The sequence below is a fragment of the Gadus macrocephalus genome, chromosome 13 (assembly GCF_031168955.1).
Source record: "Gadus macrocephalus chromosome 13, ASM3116895v1".
In the NCBI taxonomy this organism is placed as follows: Eukaryota; Metazoa; Chordata; class Actinopteri; order Gadiformes; family Gadidae; genus Gadus; species Gadus macrocephalus.
The window spans coordinates 4,955,608-4,963,107 of record NC_082394.1 but is presented as its reverse complement, the minus strand read 5'-3'; the positions used below and the strand labels follow the sequence as shown (position 1 = coordinate 4,963,107).

Below are 7,500 nucleotides of genomic sequence, written 5' to 3'. Positions count from 1 at the left end.
CTCTCTCTCTCTCTCCCCCACCCCCCCCCCCCACCCCCCCCCCCTCCCCCCCTCCCCCCACCCCCCCCCACCCCCCCCCCCTCTCTCTCTCTCTCTCTCTCTCCCTCTCTTTATTTCCTGCCGTACAGAAAAGTAAACAGAAACAGCTGATTTCATGATTATACGCTGTGTGGATCTATGTTGTACGGATCTGTTCTGTGGATCTGTGTGGATCTACTCTGAGTGGATCTACTCTGAGTGGATCTACTCTGTGTGGATCTGTGTGGATCTACTCTGAGTGGATCTACTCTGTGTGGATCGGTGTGTGGGCAGTGTCCTTCACAAGGGCAGACGCAGTGTAGCAGGGCTGCTCTGCTCCATACCCTGTGTGTGTGTGTGCGTGCGTGCGCGTGCGCGCACGCGCGCGTGTGTGTGTGTGTGTGTTGGGGGAAGGGTCTCGTGTAGCGGCTCACATACAGTCGGATATATTAGGAAAACGCTGATGGCGGGAGTAGCTGTCAGTGGGGGAACTGTACTCAACACAGCTGCGCCGAGCGAGACAGAGACAGAGCGGCGATGTGCGGAGTGGCAGTGTGTCGCAGGGAAACAGAAGATGGCTCTCAAATCATGAGGTTTCCGTTAAGGAGCATCTTCTGTTTTTCTCTCAAACGCGCTGCCACTGTCACATCGCAGCGTCTCTAGAGACGCTGCGATGTGACAGAAGATGGTTCCTGGTTCCGAAACAGAAAATGGTCCCCAAACGCGAACCTTATGGTTCACGTTTTGGGAGCGTCTTGCGTTTTTTGGAACCATCGTCTGCCGCTCTGAACAATCGCAGTGTGATGCACGTGCGCTCCACGTGCGCTCCACGTGCGCTCCACGTGCGCTCACTGGAAGTGGGATGACGACCGGTGATGCACGTCGACGGCATCCCGCGACAGCCAGATGTGAGAGAGATAAGCAGCAGAGAGGCTGGGAATGGTTCCTCATGTCACCCGTCTGACCAATCTTTTAGTTAAACACAAGCTTCTGGGAAAAAACAGACTGCTTACCCTGAGAGCCAATAACCGATCTCTCTCTCAAGGTAATCGATAGTCGCTATGCTAGAACAACACACAACATGGGTGTGCGGTAAGGGGGTCGTGTTTGTGTCCATATATGTGTGTGTGTGTGTGTGTGTGTGTGTGTGTGTGTGAGGGCGGTGTGTGTGTTTGTGCGTGTGGGCGCTGTGTGTGTGTTTGTGTGTGTGGGCGCTGTGTGTGTGTGTGTGTGTGTGTGTGTGTGTGTATGGTTGTGTGTGTTCGTATATGTGTGCGTGTGGGCAGTGTTTATGTGTGTGTGTGTGTGCACTGTGTGTGTGTGTGGGGGGGGTAGTGTGTGTGTGTGTGTGTGTGTGTGTGTGTGTGTGTGTGTATGTATACGTGTATGTGCGGGCGGTGTGTGTGTCTTAATTTGGTCTCAGGTATCCTCATTAGTAGCTCGGGGCTGAATAATGCAGGCGGCTCCATTGTTGCGGCCAATAGGCCAGGTGCTAATGGAGCTGTTCTGGGGAGAGGGCCCCGGCCCAGCAGCGCTTTAATGGATGTCACTAAAGCACACAGACACTGGAACCCCGGGCTCCGGTGTCACACCCGGACCCGCCTGCCGTTCTGCGGGTGTGTGTGTGTGTGTGTGTGTGTGTGTGTGTGTGTGTGTGTGTGTGTGTGTGCGCGTGTGTGTGTGCGTGTGTGTGTGTGTGTGTGCATGTGCGTGCGTGTGTGTTTGTGTGTGTGTGTGTGTGTGTGTGCGTGTGTGTGCATGTGTGTGTGTGAATGAGTGTGTGTGTGTGTGTGTGTGAATGAGTGTGTGTGTGTGTGTGTGTGTGTGTGTGTGTGTGTGTGTGTGTGTGTGCTACTCGGTGTGTGTCGTGTGTGTCATCTCTACCCCCCCCCCCCCCCCACTGCCCTGCGGGTCCCCCGCAGGAGGTCCCGGTGCTGACAGGCTTGTTAAACTCAAATTTAGCCCCGATCGTTAACAGTTGGCGCTCGAGGGCCCAGCGGATGTTTGATGAGGATCCGATTGGTCAGCGTCGTGTTCGGTAAGTCCTCAGATCGCCTGTGATGAGCCAATCACGAGTTCCAATGGACGGGACGAAGGATACGAGCCACTTGAGTTCCTGCGCTGGACTCAGTGGCCACCCCTGGTAACAGCAGGGTGCCACCGCATCACAGCCAATCACAGGCCTCCTCACAACACAAGCTGCCAATCATCAAGCTCTGAGCCCACCAGGTAGACGGGGTCCTAGACTGACAGGCGGCACAGCCAATCATCAAGCTCTGAGCCTTGGACTCTCTAAATCGACGCCACTTCGACCTGGGCGGGACTTTACGTCCTCCGTCACTCGCTATGGGTGTGCATGTGTGCGCGTAGCCGTTTGTCTCAGGGATCTGTGCACGAACTCCCTTGCACTACAGGATTACGAGCGTCAGTGTCGTACGCGATGGAGGGTGGGTGACATTCCTACAGTCTGTGATGATAGGCTATATTTCTACAAATGACATGACGAAACAACACGAACTAAGCTAACATTAGACTATAGCCATACCAGATAACGCCATACCAGCTAACCCTAACTATTTATATTAAACTCTGAACCACTTTGCAACAGGCAACTGTGTGTTGGTGTGTCTTATTGCTTCCCACGTCTGCATCTGCATCTTTCCCACTCCTGGCTAATAGTTTCAGCTTTTGTACTGTATATCAGAAATGATCACCCTGTACCACACTGCTGACTTGTTGATGTTTTGTGAGCACTCACGCATTTCTCTAGGTATCTTAAGTTTCCTACTGGAGTCATCAAAACTTTGAACTTTGTTATTGTAAGAAATATTGTGTTGCAAAAACACTTTGTGTCTTACCCTTACCGTTACCCTAACCATAACCCCAGTAACATTTCTTCATCATAAACTACAAGTTACGCAAAATGGCATACAAACATCCAGTCCAATATGAAAGAAAAAAGCTAGATTCATTAAGGAATCGAACCCCTTATCCCCGCGTTAATTAGTTGTTCTCTGACCACTAACCCATCAGGTCTTAGTACATGCGATTCAAGAGTTAACCACTTGACAATCTTTAAACTTCGGTTGCCTAGAAATTGTAAAGACAGTGATGTGTGTACATTGTGCGAGTATCCGTCACTCGCGTTGTGTGTGCAGTCCAAAATGAAAGAAAAAACCTTGCATCACTAGGGAATCGAACCACCAATCATCAGTTGGTCGTTGGTAACTGTAAACAAAGAGATCGCATTTTGTTTAACTGCTAACTAACAAACGGGTTTATGCGTTCACTGAACAAAGATTATGGAAATAAAAGACCACTTTTCCATCAGAAAAATCATCAGAACCGTTATTACCAACCCATAGACACTAAAAGCCAAAACCTTTCTCACATGCACACCCATCGCGAGTGACGGCTACGCGCACACATGCACACCCATAGCGAGTGACGTAGGACGTAAAGTCCCGCCCAGGTCGAAGTGGCGTCGATTTAGAGAGTCCCTTCTGAGCCCACCAGGTAGACGGGGTCCTAGACTGACAGGCGGCACAGCCAATCATCAAGCTCTGAGCCCACCAGGTAGACGGGGTCCTAGACTGACAGGCGGCACAGCCAATCATCAAGCTCTGAGCCCACCAGGTAGACGGGGTCCTAGACTGACAGGCGGCTCAGCCAATCATCAAGCTCTGAGCCCACCAGGTAGACGGGGTCTTTAGACTGACAGGCGGCTCAGCCAATCATCAAGCTCTGAGCCCACCAGGTAGACGGGGTCTTTAGACTGACAGGCGGCATGGCCAATCATTGTTTATGTATTTCTGTAGGGATGCAAAGAAACATGTAATTTCTTTTTTTGCCTTATTTGCATTATATTGTATCACTTTTTGTTTGATATTCGTTGAATTAGATGATGTGTTTGCTCATTCATTCATTCACTCCTTCATCTGCGTACGTTGCGGGCGTGCTGCTCGCGGAGAGGACCTGAGGGAGGCCAACTGGTGCGGCTGTAAATCTCCGGGTGGAATGTGCGGGCGATCGCGGCGTGGCGGAGCAGAGAGCGAGGTCAGACCGTCCTGACAGAACCTCTGGTCTCTGCCACACCAAGAGACTCTAAAGACGTTCTCTAAAGATGTTCTCTAAAGACGTTCTCTAAAGACGTTCTCTAAAGACGTTCTCTGAGGACGTTCTCTAAAGACGTTCTCTAAAGACGTTCTCTAAAGACGTTCTCTGAGGACGTTCTCTAAAGACGTTCTCTAAAGACGTTCTCTAAAGACGTTCTCTAAAGACGTTCTCTGAGGACGTTCTCTAAAGACGTTCTCTAAAGACGTTCTCTAAAGACGTTCTCTGAGGACGTTCTCTAAAGACGTTCTCTAAAGACGTTCTCTAAAGACGTTCTCTGAGGACGTTCTCTAAAGACGTTCTCTAAAGACGTTCTCTAAAGACGTTCTCTAAAGACGTTCTCTGAGGACGTTCTCTAAAGACGTTCTCTAAAGACGTTCTCTAAAGACGTTCTCTAAAGACGTTCTCTGAGGACGTTCTCTAAAGACGTTCTCTAAAGACGTTCTCTAAAGACGTTCTCTGAGGACGTTCTCTAAAGACGTTCTCTAAAGACGTTCTCTAAAGACGTTCTCTGAGGACGTTCTCTAAAGACGTTCTCTAAAGACGTTCTCTAAGGACGTTCTCTAAAGACGTTCTCTGAGGACGTTCTCTAAAGACGTTCTCTAAAGACGTTCTCTAAAGACGTTCTCTAAAGACGTTCTCTGAGGACGTTCTCTAAAGACGTTCTCTAAAGACGTTCTCTAAAGACGTTCTCTAAAGACGTTCTCTGAGGACGTTCTCTAAAGACGTTCTCTAAAGACGTTCTCTAAAGACGTTCTCTAAAGACGTTCTCTAAAGACGTTCTCTAAGGACGTTCTCTAAAGAAGTTCTCTAAAGGCGTTCTCTGATAAAGACGTTCTCCTCTAAAGACGTTCTCTAAAGACGTTCTCCTCTAAAGACGATCTCCTCTAACGAAATTCTCTAAAGACGTTCTTCTCTAAAGACGTTCTTCTCTAAAGACGTTCTTCTCTTAAGACGTTCTCCTCTAAAGACATTCTCTAAAGACGTTCTCCTTCTCACCTCTGTAAAATGTATTCAGTGTTCTCCTTTGCTCTGCATGTGCCAATACATGCCAATAAACACTTGTTAATTATTGTGTGAATGGCTTAGCATCTATATATATATATATATATATATATATATATATATATATATATATATATATATAGTCATATGATCTCCATGTGCATGTTAGCCTTCATGTTTGGAGAAGCTTTGAGCGGTGGAGGCTGACCGCCATGTTTCAAACTCATACAGAAAACATACTCAAATACTTTCAATCACTGGCACTTATCTTTATCTCTCTCTTACCTCCCTTATCCCCCCACAACAATGTTTACATGCGGAGATGGCTAGTGAGGTCAAAGGTCAAACAATCCAATCCAAAAACGTCTGTTTACCATTGAGTGCTGCTGTCCACTATGAATTCCTCTCGGACATTCTTCGTGACATGTGATGCCTCAGTCTTCACCGCCGCATGTAAACATGGACCTAGAACAATGTTTACATCTTTCCACGCCCAGTGGGACACAGCTGGCCCCAGGGTGATTGATGTGTTAGTGCTCTTACCTGAGCTCCACATTGAAGACCACGACCTTCTGCGGGTTACCGTGCCGACCAGCGCCCTCCAAAAAGAACTATAACGGTGTCGTCACACTTTGAAATATGTTTGCTGCGCTGAATACGATCCTCTGCGATCCCGTGACCATGAAGAGAAACTGTGGCCCTGGAGATATAGAGAGCAGTTATCAACTAGCAACTGGCATTAAGGACCTGCAGGAGATGAGGAGACCGGATCTACTGGCCCACCGTACGAAGGAGCCCTCCTGCGGATCCGTCCCCCTGAACGTCTGACTGTCTGTCTGCTTGGCTCTCTGTCTGTCTGTCTGTCTGTCTGTGTGTATGTCTGTGTGTACGCCTGTCTGTGTGTCTGTCTGTCTGTCTGTCTGTCTGTGTGTACGTCTGTCTGTCTGCTTGGCTGTCAGTCTGTCTGTGTGTACGTCTGTCTGTCTGCTTGGCTGTCTGTCTGTCTGTCTGTGTTTACGTCTGTCTGTCTGCTTGGCTGTCTGTCTGTCTGTGTGTACGTCTGTCTCTATGCTTGAATGTCTGTCTGTCTGTCTGTCTGTCTGTCTGTCTGTCTGTCTGTCTGTTTGTCTGTCTGTTCTGCCTGTCTGCTTGACCCTCTGTCTGTCTGTCTGTCTGTCTGTCTGTCTGTCTGTCTGTCTGTGTGTACGTTTGTCCGTCTATCTGCTTGGCTCTCTGTCCGTCTGCCTGTCTGTGTACGGCTGTCTGGCTAGGTGGCTGGCCGGCTAGCTCACTCACTGACTGACCGGTCGACCGGCTAGTTGGTTGGCTGCTGCAGGCTGTGTAGTGTCCTATGTTCTTTCTGGCTCGCTGCTCTCCGCCTCCTCCCAGGACCAGAAGGTAACAAGTGCACCAGATTCAGGGGCTAATTCTGCTCCTCAACAAGGAACCTGATCTGGGAGGACAACTGGGAGGGGGGGGGGGGGGGGGGGGGGGGGAGAGGCAAGGGGGGGAGAGATTTGTAAGCAAGAGAGAGGAATGGTGGCTGGCCCGCTGAGTAATATTGGATCAGACAAAACAAACCCAACTGATGAGTGCATTGTCGACAAGTTGATGGGGGTGGTACTGGCAGGGTTGTGTGTGTGTGTGTGTGTGTGTGTGTGTGTGTGTGTGTGTGTGTGTGTATGTGTGTGTGTGTGTGTGTGTGTGTGTGTGTTTGTATGGATGTGTGGGTGAGTCCGTTTCTCTAAGTGTGTGAGTGTGTGTGTTTGTGTTCGCGTGTGTAACTAGTTATTATTGTCAACAGAGTCCGACAGTAAAACAGAGAGGCCAGCAACAGAAACACATTATTATGGTTCTCACGTTGAACTAGTGTCAGATCAGTTCAGCCACACACACACACACGTTGTTGCGCTGGATTTTTTAATTATCATCAAAAAATGCCTTCACACGTGGCTTGAATCACTTTCACCCCCCCCCCCCCCCCCCCCCCCCCCCTTCATCGCCTACTTAATGGCAAAAAACCCTCGAACCGTGATTAATACGATCATCAGAACACTATTTCGTCGCCTCCTCCCTCTCCTTAGTCGGGAGGAGCCAGGTCGGTAGCCGTCTCCTCACCACCGCGGAGCTAAATGGAGCTCCTATTATCTAACGCCGCCGCAGCCCCCCGCCCTGCCGCGGTCCGTAGGCCCGCATTTAGATCGATGACAGAAAAAGTGCATGTGAGCGTCATTTAATCGAGGCTGGAGTCGCCGTAGCGACCAGGAAGAGAGAGAAGCAGGAGACCGTCGAGGTGAGACTGACGCGTGGCGCAATGTCGCGTAAATGTCAAGTTCAATCCGAGGCGTTCGAATGTCCTCCATC

General features: G+C 49.6%; 1 long non-coding RNA gene across 1 annotated transcript in view; it reads right to left on the bottom strand.

The window, feature by feature from the left end:
• The window catches only part of LOC132470222 (uncharacterized), a 7,281-nt gene extending 686 nt beyond the window's left edge, over nucleotides 1–6,595 (bottom strand). Inside the window, exons 1-2 of the long non-coding RNA XR_009528608.1 lie at nucleotides 6,433–6,595; nucleotides 5,680–5,836 (exon numbers count right to left, since the gene is read on the bottom strand). This is a non-coding gene — a long non-coding RNA (uncharacterized LOC132470222). The remainder of the gene's footprint in view (nucleotides 1–5,679; nucleotides 5,837–6,432) is intronic.
• Between the last annotated feature and the right edge of the window lie 905 nt (nucleotides 6,596–7,500).